Raw genomic sequence first — 16063 nt, 5'->3', positions numbered from 1 at the left:
ATAATTGTAAGGTATAACTAATCACTTTCAAAGAAAGTACTGATTCCTCAAAAGTGAGCAGTAATAACAACATTTGGTGTTTACATGCAGTCGTCACCAAGGTACCACTTCAAGGACTTAGGCATTTTAATTGCACCATCACAGTTCATACAGGATGTTGGGGATATAATTGTAGATATTGTGACTGGTACCTTAATATGTATCCACTCTTCCTGCATGTTTTCTGCACGATAGTAACTGCACCACTAAATGAAGTACACCTGTCAGTATAGACTAACCGTTTTGCATCCACGCATTCACTCTTCAACAACTGACTTGCTGCCCAGAGGAAAATAAGCATTAATGGCTTGTTCTTGCCACATGTACTTGAAAGTATTGTCCCACCTACAACATACTACTCCTAATAGCAACAAATATTAATCTACAAATGAAGTAAATGATGATGTAATGTTGTTCCATACACTGTCCTCAGTCACCAGTAAAAATATCTGCACTAATTCCCCTCACACCTTGCATACTCGTTAGCGAAATTTGTCATAAATAATCCATCACAATTTGAGAAAGATATTAACATCCACACATGCCGCGCGGAGTGTCCGCGGGGTTTGAGGCGCCGTGTCACGAACTGCGCGCCCCCACCCTCCGGAGGTTCGATTCTCCCTCGGGCGTGGACGTGTGTGTTGCTCTTAGCATAAGTTAGTATAAGTATTGTGTAACTCTAGGAACCGATGACCCCAGCCGTTTGGTTTCTTAGGAATTCACACGCATTTTTTTGAACATCCACACGTAGAACGCAAGAGGAAAATATTACCTGTACTACCAATTATTAAAACTGCCCGCAGCTCAGAAAGGAGTTCAATCTACAGTAACAAAAGTCTTTGATCATTTGTCCAATAACATAAAATGTGTGACAGCTAGCAGAAAATCTAATCCAAAATCATTTCTTCTGAATAACTCCTATTTTATTCCATGGACGAATTTCAATTTAAAAACTAGTAGCCTCCAATAAAAATAAAAACAAAAAATAGGAAAGGAAACAAATAAACAAGTTTTTAAGTGTAGTTCCATGAGTAAGGCTAAAAAATGTGTTCATTAATGTTAACACTAAACATATATACATATCTTGTAAATTGACTCTGTACCACCCCAGCTAATTGATTAACAGATCAACAGAGACTGCAAAACTGCCGCAATATCAGATAACGCAAAGAATGTAATAAGGCCTTGTGACTCCTGATTGAACTGCGGTGGCAGTGTTGACATTAATTGATTCAGAATTGATCACTTTTAATTAAAAAGTGGTGCACATTGATGTTATATGCAGCTATTGAACACCAGATGCAAATGTTGAACATAAAATTAATTAAGAAAGGGACTTGGGATTTCAACTACTTGATTGAAAACAGATGCAGTCGATTAGCACAGATTTATTTTAACTCACGACCTTCAATCATCACATTACATGATTCTCCTACCAGGCAGTGGTAATAAATTGCGTTTGCGTGGAGTAAAGCTCGATAACTCAAAAGTAATTGCTATCGACTGACCCAGGTGTAATGCGAAGTGCGAGAAGAATTCTACACTTCACGGCCCATGAAACCCTCGTGGAAACTTTGCCGACGTGATCCAACAAATGAATCAGTGGCCGGAGTGGGCGCAATATCACCGAATACAGCGTGGCGGAGCGGCGTCGTTGTGTGGACGTCGGCCGACCTCGTGGTGCTGCAAGGCTGCGCTCGTCTATTCACTCCTAGCTATCTTGCTCAGTACATAGCTGAACCAAAGCTTTCTATCTCCAAGCTGAATCGTTCCATTTGCTAAGTCCTAAACTGCAGAGATGCTCACTCTTTCTCAGCCAAGCTGAGTAAAGAACGCCACGTCCGCACTCTAGGCAAGCTGGGAATGGAAGACCTCTACGGAGACTTCTCACAGTCCGCTCTTCGCCTCGGTTTCCCCTCCAGCAAAATCACTTACGCCAATTGCAGCGCAAGTCGCGTTAATTATGTGTCACTTCCCAGCGCTGACCAATGCCTGCTCTGGGAAGTGAACAAATTCCCACAAAATTTCCCTTCCTCTCAATTTCTGCCATTTCGCTTCTTGCAGGCCACCCATCAAGGTTAGTGTCTGCACAAACACCAATTTTTCCGGAATTCTGACTCCCAGGAGAGTACTTCAAATTCCTTGGTCCTACGTTCCCATCGGAGGCCAGTGTATTTCATGCTGTCGCTCTTCACCTGATTTACTTCAGGCTCTGCGGACCGTGAATTCACCGTAAAGTTGCTATAGTCACGAACACGCATATTTTGACCTCTGTTGACCGCTCCACTGTTGCTTTGCGCGGCTTTCTCGCATGTTTCACTGAAAACGGGACGACGGACATTTATCAACAGGCGTAAAGTTCTCCATCTGTTTCCCGGTACACCAGCATGGAGGCGGGGTCAACCACCCACTGCCTGTCACTCATCTCAAGGCGGCTGGAGGCCGCACCGTGTTACCGCTTTCTCAGAGCTTGAGCCGCCCTAAGCTGCCTATTGTCGCTTCCCTTCGCCATTCCCCAGCCGGCCACGGTCGACTCTAAATGCTTCCCTGGGGTAAACTAGAGTCCAGTAAATCGACTCGTTTCCACAAACTTTTCATGTCATGTGAATTACTTTAAAACCATCACCCGACATTAATTATTCCAATATGTCCATACTATACCCTCTACAAGATGCATTGTGCCTTGTCAGTCATTTTTTGTTCAACCCTGCTGTTCGCTCAACGTGAGTTATGTCATCTTTAATGACTTCATGTAAGGGGCATAGTTCTTGCCATCTTACAACTCCTTCACATCATTTCAATAAAAGAATCGTTCAAATGATCTTTGGAACGTGTAACTAACTAAATAATACCGTTGCAGCAGTCTCTTTACTAGATTTGTTCCGCCTTCAAAGTATCTTACCAAAAGAACAGTCTTTGCTTCGCTTCCCACATATCATTTTCTGCGTTATGGTTCCAGTTTATGCCGCTCGTAATTCTAATTCTTAGGTACTTAGTTGAAACGACAATCCTTAACTTCGAGTGATTTATCGTGCAACAGAAATTTATCGCAATTTTTTAGCACTCATGTGGAAGACCTCACATTTTTTATTGTTCAGGGACTGTTGTCACTTTTCGTGCAATGCAGTTATCTTGTCTACATCATTTTTAATTACAAGACGATGAACGACAGCATCATCTGAAAAAATATAGGAGGGCTGCACAGGTCTATATTACTAACAGACGATCCCGGGACCTGTAACCCAGAACAAGGCAGAAGTAGCAGGTTACTCTTCTAATGGATTGGGTAACAAAAATCTCATTTCCAATATTTCGCGTAATTACTGACCGAATTTAAAAATTTAAAATGCTGTTATAATCTGCTCCTTATGAGGCATATTCCAGTGATAAAATTTTTACACAATAGCACAATATTACAGTTAGAAAGTGTATGCTCGTCTTAAGGCATCACAACTCATGACGCCCAAATAACCGGACTTTATTCATCCAGTACTTGAGAATACGAGCACTTAGCGACTTTCAACAAACTCCACAAATAAATTGAAACCCTTCTGGAACATTTTCTCGTGACAACATCCCGCCCCCCTCCCCGCAAAATAATGAAACGAAAAAGGTTTATTAGTATTACATATTTGCTGTTCTCAATGTCAGAGTTCAGCATCAGAAATGGCGTTTTAATTTATCAATTCTTTACTGCCGATTCTATTCACAACACAGTCCACAGACTGTATCCACATATATTACTGAAAGTGCTTGCAAAATTATATCACTGCACGACACGTAATTCAGCAGCGATTTCATAAACATCAATATGCGTGAAAAACTAGCTTTTTTGCACTTAGCCGTTATCGGAAACACCCGGTTACTTTAATGTAAACAAGTTCACTGGTGTCTAAGGAAGACACATCACTCTGTAAATGCTCTCAGGTCAGTTGCGTACATACACTGAAGCGCCAGAGGAACTGCTATAGGCATGCGTATTCAAATACAGAGATATGAAACAGGCAGAATATGTGCTGCGGTCAGTAACGCCTAAATAAGACAACTAGTGTCTGGCGCAGTTCTTACATCGGTTACTACCCTACAATGGTAAGTTACCAAGATTTAAGTGAGTTTGAACGTGGTGTTATAGTCGGCGCCCGAGCGATGGGCACAGCATCACTGAGGTAGCGATGAAGTGGGAATTTTCCCGTACGACCATTTCACGAGTACACCGTGAATATCAGTAATCCGGTAAAACATCAAATCTCCGACATCGCTGCGGCCGGAACAAGATCCTGCAAGAGCGGGACGAAAAACAACTGAAGAGAATCGTTCAACGTGGCAGAAGCGCAACCCTTCCGCAAACTGCTGCAGATTTCAGTGCTGGGACATCAGCAACTGTCAACGTGCGAACCATTCAGTGAAACATCCTCGATATGGGCTTTCGGAGCCGAAGGCCCGAACGTGTATCCTTGATGACTGCAAGACACAAAGCTTCACGCCTCGCCCTGGCCCGTCAACACCGACATTGGACTGTTGATGACTGGAAACACGTTGCCTGGTCGGATAGTCTCATTTCAAATTGTATCGAACGGATGGAGGTGTACGGGTTTGGAGATAACCTCATGAACCCATGTATCCTGCATGTCAGCAGGGGACTGTTCAAGCTGATGGAGGCTGTGCAATGGTGTGGGGCGCGTTCAGTTGGAGTGATATGGGACCCTGATAAGTCTAAATACGACCCTGACAGGTGACACGTACGTAACCATCCTGTCAGAACACCTGCATCCATTCATTCAGGACAATTCGAGCAGGACAATACGACACTCCATAGGTCCAGAGTGGCTCCACGAAGACTCTTCTAACTTTAAACACTTCCACTGGCCTCCAGACTCCCCAGGCATGAATATTTTTGAGCATATCTGGGACGCCTTGCAACGTACTATTCATAAGAGATCTCCACCCCCTTGTACTCTTACGGATTTATGGACAGCCCTGCAGTATTCATGTTTTCAGTTCCCTCCAGCACTACTTCAGTTATTAGGCGAGTGCGTGCCACACCGTGTCGCGGCACTTCCGAGTGCTCGCGGGGGCCCTACACGATATTAAGCAAGTGCACCAGTTTCTTTGGCTCTTCATTGTACTGCCAATCCTCATTAGACCAGCCGACCGAAACGCCCTTACTCCTAGGTGCAGTGACGTTTGAAGCGGTTTTCTATTTGGGAGTTCAAGTCTGTAAAGGATCGGAGATGTGCTGGTTATCTCATAAATCATTTACATAAATTACTACCTACAGTGCCGGCGTTGATCGGGATGTTTAATATCTGCCACACAAAGTGACTGGCAGTACGCTTTGTTGATACTCACAGCGAATGCAGACCGCGTGGGAAACTGCAGTCGCTTTAAATCGAAGAGCATATCTGAATCACGGGTGTGAACGGACTGCGACAAATGAACACGTTTTCAGCTATATGAAAGTATGATTAGTTGCGCCCTCTGTTGTTACATGTTGCAATAAGTATCTCTTTGTGTTTTGGAGAATTAGTGTTTTATTGTTCCACATCACTTTTCAGTGATTCAGGTAGGTATGTTTGAGCACGACTTGAACTGTTCGAACAGTTTACGTTACAGTTCTCCGGGCGATCTAGTGACTTTTGTTGGTGCTATATCCACGGCCTGCCTTAGCGTTTGTGTGGCGCTGTGGATTTTAATAATACAAATAGCTGTGAAATACGGACTAAATGCATTCTAGAGTATGTTTCATATCTAACAACAGCAGCTTATCAATAAATACGTGTTCGCAATCATGTTTCTGTGAAATTCCCGAGCTTTCTCTCGTCCCACGATCTAGTGACGTCTGATGGTACTATCTCCACGTCAGCTACTGCCGCTGTAATTTGTTCTCGCGATAAGAATTACATTCACTTTACCACGATACATTTCTTTTTTAGGCATTTGATTTTTCATTAAATTTCGTCATTGTAGCATCTGAATGGTGAACACAGGGTTGTAAACACAAAATCAAATAGGTGTAATGCAGGAGTAGGTTTCATAATGAATAGGGAAATAGGAATGCGGGTAAGCTACTATGAACAGCATAGTGAACGCATTATCGTGACCAAGGCAGACACGGAGCCCACGCCTACCGCAATAGTACAAGTTTAGATGGAAACTAGCTCCGCCGGCCGCGGTGGCCGTGCGGTTCTAGGCGCTGCAGTCCGAAACCGCGGGACTCCTACGGTCGCAGGTTCGAATCCTGCCTCGGGCATGGATGTGTGTGATGTCCTTAGGTTAGTTAGGTTTAAGCAGTTCTAAGTTCTAGGGGACTGATGACCTAAGATGTTAAGTCCCATAGTGCTCAGAGCCATTTGAAACTAGCTCCGCAGATGACGAAGAGATTGATGAAATGTATAATGAGATAAAAGAAATTATTCAGATAGTGAAGGGAGACGAAAATGTAATAGTCGTGGGTGACTGGAATTCGATAGTAGCAAAAGGAAGAGAGGGAAAAATAGCAGGGGAATATGGACTGGGGGAAAGGAATGAATGACGAAGCCGCCTGGTAGAATTTCGCATAATTTAATCATCGCTAACACTTGGTTTAAGTATCATAAAAGAAGTATGTGTACGTGAAAGAGACCTGGAGACACTGGAAGGTTTCAGATTGATTATGTAATGATCAGACAGAGATTTAGGAACCAGAATTTAAATTGTAAGACATTCCTAGGTGCAGATGTGGACTCTGACCACAAATTATTGGTTATGAACTATAGATTAAAACTGAAGAAATTGGAAAATGGTAAGAAATTAAGGAGATAGGACATGGATAAGCTGAAAGAACCACAGGTTGCCGAGAGCTTCAAAGGGAGCACTACACAACGGTTGACTAGAACAGAGGAAGAGAATACAGCAGAAGACGAAAGGGTAGCTTTACGAGATGAAATAGTGAAGGCAGCAGAGGATCAAGTAAGCAAAAAGACGGGGGCTAGTACAAACCCTTGAGTAACACTAGAGATACTGAATTTATCTGTTCAAATGAGAAAATATAACAATGCGGCAAATGAAGCAGTCGAAAGGGAATAAAAACGTTTGAAAAATGAGATCGACAGGAAGTGCAAAACTGCTAAGCAGGTATGGCTACAGGACAAATGTAAATGCAAAATTAAAGAGTCCTTCGAGGAAAAGAGAAGCAGCGGTATGAATACCAAGAGCTCAGATGGTAAACCAGTCCTAAACACAGAAGGGAAAGCTGACGTGGGAAAAGTATATAGAGGGTCTATACAAGGGAGATGAACTTGAAAGCAATACCTTAGAAAGCGGAATAGGCGAAGATGAGATGGGAGATATGATACTGCGTGAGGAATTTGAGAAAGCTCTGAAAGATCCAAGTCGAAACGAAGTCCCGAGAGTAGACGAAATCCCGTCAGAACTAGCGACGACCTTGGGAGAGCCAGCCATGAGAAAACTCTTCCATCTGGAGTGGAAGGTGTATGAGACAAGCGAAATACCCTCAGACTTCAAGAAGAATGTAGGTATTCCAATTCCAAAGAAAGCAGTTACCGAACAATCTGGATGCAGAAAATGTTCGACTGCTGCCCTGGCCAGCACATTCTCCAGATCTCTCACCAACTGAAAACGTCTGGTCAATGGTGGCTGAGCAACTGGCTCGTCACAATACGACAGTCACTACTCTTGATGAACTGTGGTATCGTGTTGAAGCTTCATGGGCAGCTGTACCTGTACACGCCATCCAAGCTCAGTTTGACTCAATGCCCAGGCGTATCAGCGCCGTTATTACGGCCAGAGGTGGTTGTTCTGGGTACTGATTTCTCAGGATCTATGCACCCAATTTGCGTGAAAATGTAATCACATGTCAGTTCTAGTATAATATACTTGTCCAATGAATACCCGTTTATCATCTGCATTTCTTCTTGGTGTAGCAATTTTAATGGCCAGTAGTGTAGTTAAACATCAACTGCGTCAGCATCCCCCACACTGCATTCTCGTCCAGTCCGTTGACCCCGGCGTGGTTGGGAGCCGCTGATTTGGCCGTTCGGAGCGACTTGCTAACCGCGGGCGCTAACGCGGACCCGCCTTTAAGACAAGGCGGTTTGACGTGCTTTCCTGTTTGCAGAGCGCTTAGCGCGAAATCCCGCGGCGCGGCGCGCGCCCGGGGGCCGATGCCACCGCCTGCCGGGAAGCGAGGCAGCCTAACCAAACCTGCTGCAGAGCTTCGTCCGCCTTTACGTCCACGTACACAGTCACAAGGGAACCTCCCCATCCCACCCCCCTCAGATTTAGTTACAAGTTGCCACAGTGGATAGGCCTTGAAAAACTGAACACAGATCAATTGAGAAAACAGGAAGAAGTTGTGTGGAACTGTGAAAAAATAAGCAAAATATACAAACTGAGTAGTCCATGGGCGACATAGGCAACATCATGGACTATGTGAACTCAGGAGCGCCGTGGTTCCGTGGTAGCGTGAGCAGCTGCAGAACGAGAGGTCCTTCGTTCAAGTCTTCCCTCGAGTGAAAATTTTACTTTATTTATTTTTGCATAGTTATTATCTGTCCGTTCGTTCATTGACGTCTCTGTCCACTGTAATAAGTTTAGTGTCTGTGTTTTGCGACCGCATCGCAAAACCGTGCGATTAGTAAGACGAAAGGACGTGCCTCTTCAATGGGAACCGAAAACATTTGATCGCAAGGTCATAGGTCAACCGATTCCTCCACAGGAAAACACGTCTGATATATTCTATACGACACTGGTGACGGCATGTGCGTCACATGACAGGAATATGTTGTCGACCCACCTAACTTGTACACTTGGCGAATGGGTAAAAAGATTCTTCTACCTTGCCCGATTTAGGTTTTCTTGTGGATGAGATAATCACTCCCAAAAAAGTGATGAAAACATAAGAGTTTGTCACATAAATTGAAAATAAAAAATTAAACTTTTCACTCGATGGAAGATTTGATCCAAGGACTTTTCGTTCCGCAGCTGCTCACGTTACCACGAGACCACAGCGCTCCTGCGTTTCTAGTGTCCTTGTTGTTGCATATCTTCCCACGAACTACTCGGTTTGTATATTTTGCTTATTTTTTCACAGTTCCACACAACTTCTTCCTGTTTTCTCAATTGATATGTGTTCAGTTTTTCAAGGCCTATCCACTGTGCCAACTTATAAATAAATCTGAGGGGGGTGCGATGGGGAGGTTCCCTTGTCAGGAGCAATGAGTTAGGTCGGACGCTTGTGTCATTACAGCGAATCATTTGCTTGGTGTCTCGGATGTCGTCAGACCTCCTATTGGGCGTCAGCGTGACGGGCGAACCGTGAATGGTCGAGGTGAGCAATATTTACATCCACAACTATTCCCCGTGGTGTGTGGCGGAGGGTGCGATGGTGTGAAGAACCGGGGTCCACGAGATATACGGGCCCTGCAACGAACCTGTCGCACTAGGCGGCTTGTCGCCAAAGGTCACGAACATTCTGCTCCGTGCAGGGTCCACGGAAAATCAGTATTTAACTGAAAAGCTACCGAGTAAAGCTCTTAATTTTGTCGCGTGCTATCGAGAACTTACATGCATTCAAACGCGAAGTCAACAATTATTAAACTCGTCTGATATAGTTTCTCGCCCTCCGCCGGACACGGCGGTTTAAAGCCGTCGGCACACGGACCGAGCTGTTGTACCTCAATGTTGAGCGTGCTGAGTTCAACGTGCTGCTGAACGCTCAAAAATGATGCGACTTGTGCACACGGTACGTGGACCCCCACGTGGTACGCGCGATCGCAACGCACTCCAGCGTCAGTTCCGGGGTGTTTCTCGTTCGTAAATCACACTATTTACTAAACGGGCGCGCGTAAAATTCCCACGTTAACTCCATTAAAATGCACATTTCCTCCATTGTCCATATTCTAGTCTCGTTGTTCTATATGTAATATACGTAAATAAAAATTTCAATATCAAAATGGCTCTAAGCACTGTGGGACTTAACATCTGAGATCATCAGTCCCCTAGAACCTAGAACTAACCTAAGGACATCACACACATACATGCCCGGGGCAGCATTCGAACCTGCGATCCTAGCAGCAGCGCAGTTCCGGACTGAAGCTCCTAGAACCGCTCGGCACTTCAATATCCATGTACATATTTTAAGACGAAAAGGAAAGTAGCATGTCCAATCAATAAGGACACAGCCTTGTAAACGATCCATTAGAAATAGTGCGATACAAATTTGCAATAGTTCTCCACATAAGATAAGCATTATTTCATCATTCCCACATTATAGTAAAACCCCAAGGTCATTCTTACTTGATCACTGTTTCTACCTAGTAGCAGAATCTTTGCAACATGTGAATTACGAAACGCAAAAGGGAAAGGAGCAAAATATCTTTATACAAGTAGTGCAAGGTGTTCTGTAGATTAAGCCATTGGAACAAACTTACTCCTCAAAAAAAGGTGAACTTACATTTACATAACGTCAAATATTATAGTATATACTTATATTAAACTAATAATAATGCAACAGAACCTATTAGAAACGTGAATGTTAGGGAAAAAAAGTTAGACGGGGCGAGATGCGAACCACTGCCATACCATTCATCTCGGCCATGATTTAGTAACGGCACTCACTACCTTTTTTTTATTATCAGATTGACTTGGTATTTTCATGAAAATCAGACACAATAGTCAAATCATCATTCAATATCAGCTGCAAAAAGAAATTCAACAAATTAGTTCAAGCACAAACAATTACTAAATTCTGAATGGGAAGAGTAACCCATTATCCCACCCTTCTTGTCACTTTTTATTTATTTATTTATTTTTTATATACATGTGGATGCTCTGCAGATGATGAAGAAATTGATGAAATGTATGACGAGATAAAAGAAATTATTCAGGTAGTGAAGGGAGACGAAAATTTAATAGTCATGGGTGACTGGAATTCGTCAGTAGGAAAAGGGAGAGAAGGAAACATAGTAGGAGAATATGGATGGGGGGGAAGAAATGAAAGAGGAAGCCGCCTTGTAGAATTTTGCACAGAGCATAACTTAATCATAGCTAACACTTGGTTCAAGAATCATAAAAGAAGGTTGTATACATGGAAGAATCCTGGAGATACTAAAAGGTATCAGATAGATTATATAATGGTAAGACAGAGATTTAGGAACCAGGTTTTAAATTGTAAGACATTTCCAGGGGCAGATGTGGATTCTGACCACAATCTATTGGTTATGAACTGCAGATTGAAACTGAAGAAACTGCAAAAAGGTGGGAATTTAGGGAGATGGGACCTGGATAAACTGAAAAAACTAGAGGTTGTAGAGAGTTTCAGGAAGAGCATAAGGAAACAATTGACAGGAATGGGGGAAAGAAATACAGTAGAAGAAGAATGGGTAGCTCTGAGGGATGAAGTAGTGAAGGCAGCAGAGGATCAAGTAGGTAAAAAGACGAGGGCTAATAGAAATCCTTGGGTAACAGAAGAAATATTGAATTTAATTGATGAAAGGAGAAAATATAAAAATGCAGTAAATGAAGCAGGCAAAAAGGAATACAAACGTCTCAAAAATGAGATCGACAGGAAGTGCAAAACGTGTAGCCATGTATGGAAGTGAAACATGGACGATAACCAGTTTGGACAAGAAGAGAATAGAAGCTTTCGAAATGTGGTGCTACAGAAGAATGCTGAAGATAAGGTGGGTAGATCACGTAACTAATGAGGAGGTATTGAATAGGATTGGGGAGAAGAGAAGTTTGTGGCACAACTTGACTAGAAGAAGGGATCGGTTGGTAGGACATGTTCTGAGGCATCAAGGGATCACAAATTTAGTATTGGAGGGCAGCGTGGAGGGTAAAAATCGTAGAGGGAGACCAAGAGATGAATACACTAAGCAGATTCAGAAGGATGTAGGTTGCAGTAGGTACTGGGAGATGAAGAAGCTTGCACAGGATAGAGTAGCATAGAGAGCTGCATCAAACCAGTTTCAGGACTGAAGACCACAACAACAACAACAACATACATGTGGAAGAGAAAAAGTGACAAAACAAAGCTACAAGGGAGGGGACTCAAGCTCAGGGAAGGAACAGGAACCACAGGGCAGCTCAACCAACACCCTGACGGTTAAACACAAGAAAATGCATATTCGCAAAAAGCGTTCGGTATCGTGGCAACCGCTGCCCTTTCCAGTGCGCACTTGTCAGATAATGGTGAAAAACGCGTGGATCTGGGTCATTCCCGCCTTCAACAACATAGTGAACATAGTAACCCAAGAGCCAGACAATCGTGTTCGTTTTCGTCTGAGGATAAAAGCATATGTCTGGATGTAGGAAATTGTCGTCTGGGAAATTGGTTTCAGGCCCTCGATTAAGGAAAGCTAATTGATGGGGGACCCAGAGCCAATGATCCCGTCCGAAAGCAACAAGCCTGTCATTCCTCACACTGATCAGTCGGACGAAGGCCAATACGAAAAAGACGATCACCAGTAGGTATCAGACGGTGAATGACCTTATACCACGTTGAAGCAATCTCCATCGTCAATATAGGAAGACTAAGATGAGACCAGACCATTTTCCAAGACGTTGAACTGAACCGACAATCTATACATGGTAGTAAATCTTAGCAGTTTGCGACGTGCTAAAAGCTTTAATCGTATTTATGTTAGTAACTGAAATTCAATCATAACAAATTGTACCAAGAACAATGCGTTTTTGGTGGATCCTCAGTGTTTCGTTGCCTTCAAATGCCGTACTCTCATAACACGCAAGTTACAATAGTTCTTTTGCCACGAATATGATGTTTCTCATTATTTTATTGGAACGAATCACACAGTTAACAACGCGTTTTCGAGTGTTCTCAATTTGCTGGTGCTCAGAAACGGCATATATACGTATAGGCTTGGAATGAATGACAATATGGCGTCTCACAACTCTGTACTGAGGGGAGACGGCGTGCGTGTGACGTAGGTGGCGTTGTGCCGTCTCATTGGTCAACGCTCAGACGCACGCTCAGAATATCTTACATGCTAAATATTGCACTGCACTTTCGGGAAGACTCCAGAACGTGCTTTTCCACGCTGTGACATCAGAAACTCGGCACGCTCAACGCTCGGATGCACGGTCCGTGTGCTGACGGCTTAGACCTGCAGTGTCACGTGCTGTGACGTGCGCGGCCTGGCTAGTCTTTCTCGTGGACTTCGGGAAAACTGAAGGACGAAAGTAACTTCCGCACGATGTTTCATTGTCACATAACATAGTTCGACGAAACTTGGACCATACGTAGACAGAACCGCTACAGCTACAGTAATTCAAAGAAGCACGCACTGAGACGAACAGAAATGACGCTTCCATTCAAAGACAATAATTACACTGTCTGGTAAGGAACCTTTGTGGTAGGTCGTTGGAACGCGTCTGCCCAACGCATCCCTCTCTTGCTCCGTGGGATTTGTCGGGCAGGCCAGTCCATTTGCCGACTACCCTCTCGTTCCTAGAGCTCCTGCAATTGCGCTGTTCGATGCGTCGCGCATTGCGATCCATCAAAATGTACTCAGGGCTGAAAGTACCTCTGCAAAGGCGCATATGGGGAAGTAATAAGTGCCACAGAAACGTTCACCGGTGTATGTACCATGGACAAAGGTTTGTAGGTCGGTACGGCCATGGAACATCATGCCTCGTCCGCCGTACCACCTGGACCACCGAAATGATCACGTTCGACGGTGTTTCTGCGTGCATTACACATGTCGCCAACTTCTCGCCATATGAGAGTAAGTCCAGGATTGTCTAACTCAATCGTTTTGGTTGTCCTGGCGTTATGGTGGATGGGGTATACTGACCTCCAAGTCTTTGAACACCATAAGTTCACCGATCGACGTTATCGAGACCCTGTGCTCCTCCCCGATGCTCGTCTTTTCTGGGGTGCATTCTGTTCGCAACTTCATTTTTATGGATGGCGATGTGCCATCTCGTCGAACAGCGCAGATGGAGAAGTTCTTAGAACGATAGGATGTTCGGTGAATGGACTGGCCTGCCCATTGCCTCGTCTTACAAGGGAAGTTTGAAAAGTCCGCGCAAAAATAAAAACTACTTACGTGTTTGTGGTAAGCCTTTTTTTCATTTTTCGACGTAGTCTCCTTTTAAACTTATACACTTCGTCCAACGCTGTTCTAATTTGTTGACCCCTTCCGAATAATAGGAATTGTCCAAGTCTGCCAAATAGCTATTAGTTGCTGCAATCACCTCCTCATTTGAATACCACCTTCGTCCCGCCAGCCACTTCTTCAAGTTAGGGAACAAATAGTAGTGCAAGGGAGCCAAGTCTGGAGAATAGGGGGGATGTGAAACTAGTTGGAATCCTATTTCCATTAATTTTGCTACCACAACTGCTGAGGTGTGTGCTCTTGCATTGTCGTGATGGAAAAGGACTTTTTTGTGGTCAAATCGCCGGCGTTTTTCTTGCTGCTCGGTTTTCAGACGGTTCAGAACGATGAATAATATTCACCTGTAATAGTTTTACCCTTTTCCAGATAGTCGATGAGGATTATCCCTTGCGAATCCCAAAAGACAGTCGTTATAGCCTTTCCGGCCGAAGGACTGGTCTTCGCCTTTTTTGGTGCAGATTCTGCCTTGGTAACCCATTGCTTAGATTGTTGTTTGGTCTCAGGAGCATAGTAATGTATCCATGTTTCATCCACAGTGACGAAACGACGCTTAAAGTCTGTGGATTCTTCCTGAACAGCCGCAAGCCATCCTTGCAACACTTCACTCGATTCCGTTTTTCGTCAAGCGTGAGTAATCGCGGAACCCACCTTGCCTACAGCTTTCTCATGTCCAAATGTTTATGCAAAATGTTATGTACCCGTTCATTCGAGATGCCCACAGCACTAACAGTCTCACGCACCTTAACTCTTCTGTCATGCATCATCATATCATGGATTTTAACAATGATTTCTGGAGTCGTAAACTCCACAGGGCGTCCAGAACGTTCAGCATCACTTGTGTCCATATGGTCACTCCGAAAATTTTGAAACCACTTATAAACTGTTCTAATCGAAGGTGCAGAGTCACCGTAATGTTTATCAAGCTTCTCTTTAGTCTCCTGAGGCGTTTTGCCTTTCATAAAGTAATGTTTAATCACCACACAACGTTCTTTTTCGTCCGTTTTTTGACAATCACTCGACTTCCTTGATTCACACGAATGCCAAACACAAAGAAATAGACCAATATGGCTGAAACTTGATGTGCGTTCTTTCCAAAGATACTACTAACTAAACATGACCTCGATACGCGCCGGTGGTGACATCTCTCGGACTTTGCACGGTCTTTTCAAATACCCCTCGTTAATACCATCTAATACGTGTGGGACGCGTCTGTGATACTTGTTGCAGCACTTCTGTATGCACCAATAAACATCAAGCAGTACAGGAATGGAATGCTACTACAAGAACTACTTATTAACTTTGTGGGCATCTGGCAGCACGTTGCAGGGAATATAGAGCCGTCTGCCGTGATCACACACCCTATTTAGAGCCATGTATCGCATTCTGTAATGTAAAGAGAACCATCACGGATCGCGGTCAACTCAGTGAAATTCTTGTCTCTGGATATCTCTGGCATTTCTGTTTGTATCATTGACTGTTTCTTTAGTTATCTGGTGTGTTACACCGCCGCAGTTCTTTCTACGGAATGTCGAAGTTCATCGAGCTGTGTTACTTGGCAGTGACACATCACACGAATGTCGCTTTCGCCTTCAAATCCTACGCACCAGAATATTTAAAGCAAGCATTTCCCCCTCTTCCCCGGTCCCTTCGCGAAAGGTGTATGGGAACATCAAGTGTCACTAAGTCTTCGAATGAGCTCTAATTTCTCTGATTTTCTTTTCGGAATCATTTCCAAGACGTACGTGGAAGTACATGCCGGTCATGAGTTCAAGAGCCACCGCGCTTTAATAGTCGTATTAGAAACTTGCTTCGAAAGCATTGCGAGCATCACACTTTTAAGCGAAGTCAAAGCCTAGCTGCCAGGCGAAAGCTGAAAGAAGTTAAAA

This window comes from Schistocerca nitens, chromosome 1, assembly GCF_023898315.1.
Source record: "Schistocerca nitens isolate TAMUIC-IGC-003100 chromosome 1, iqSchNite1.1, whole genome shotgun sequence".
Classification (NCBI taxonomy): Eukaryota; Metazoa; Arthropoda; class Insecta; order Orthoptera; family Acrididae; genus Schistocerca; species Schistocerca nitens.
Note: the sequence above shows the minus strand (reverse complement) of the source record.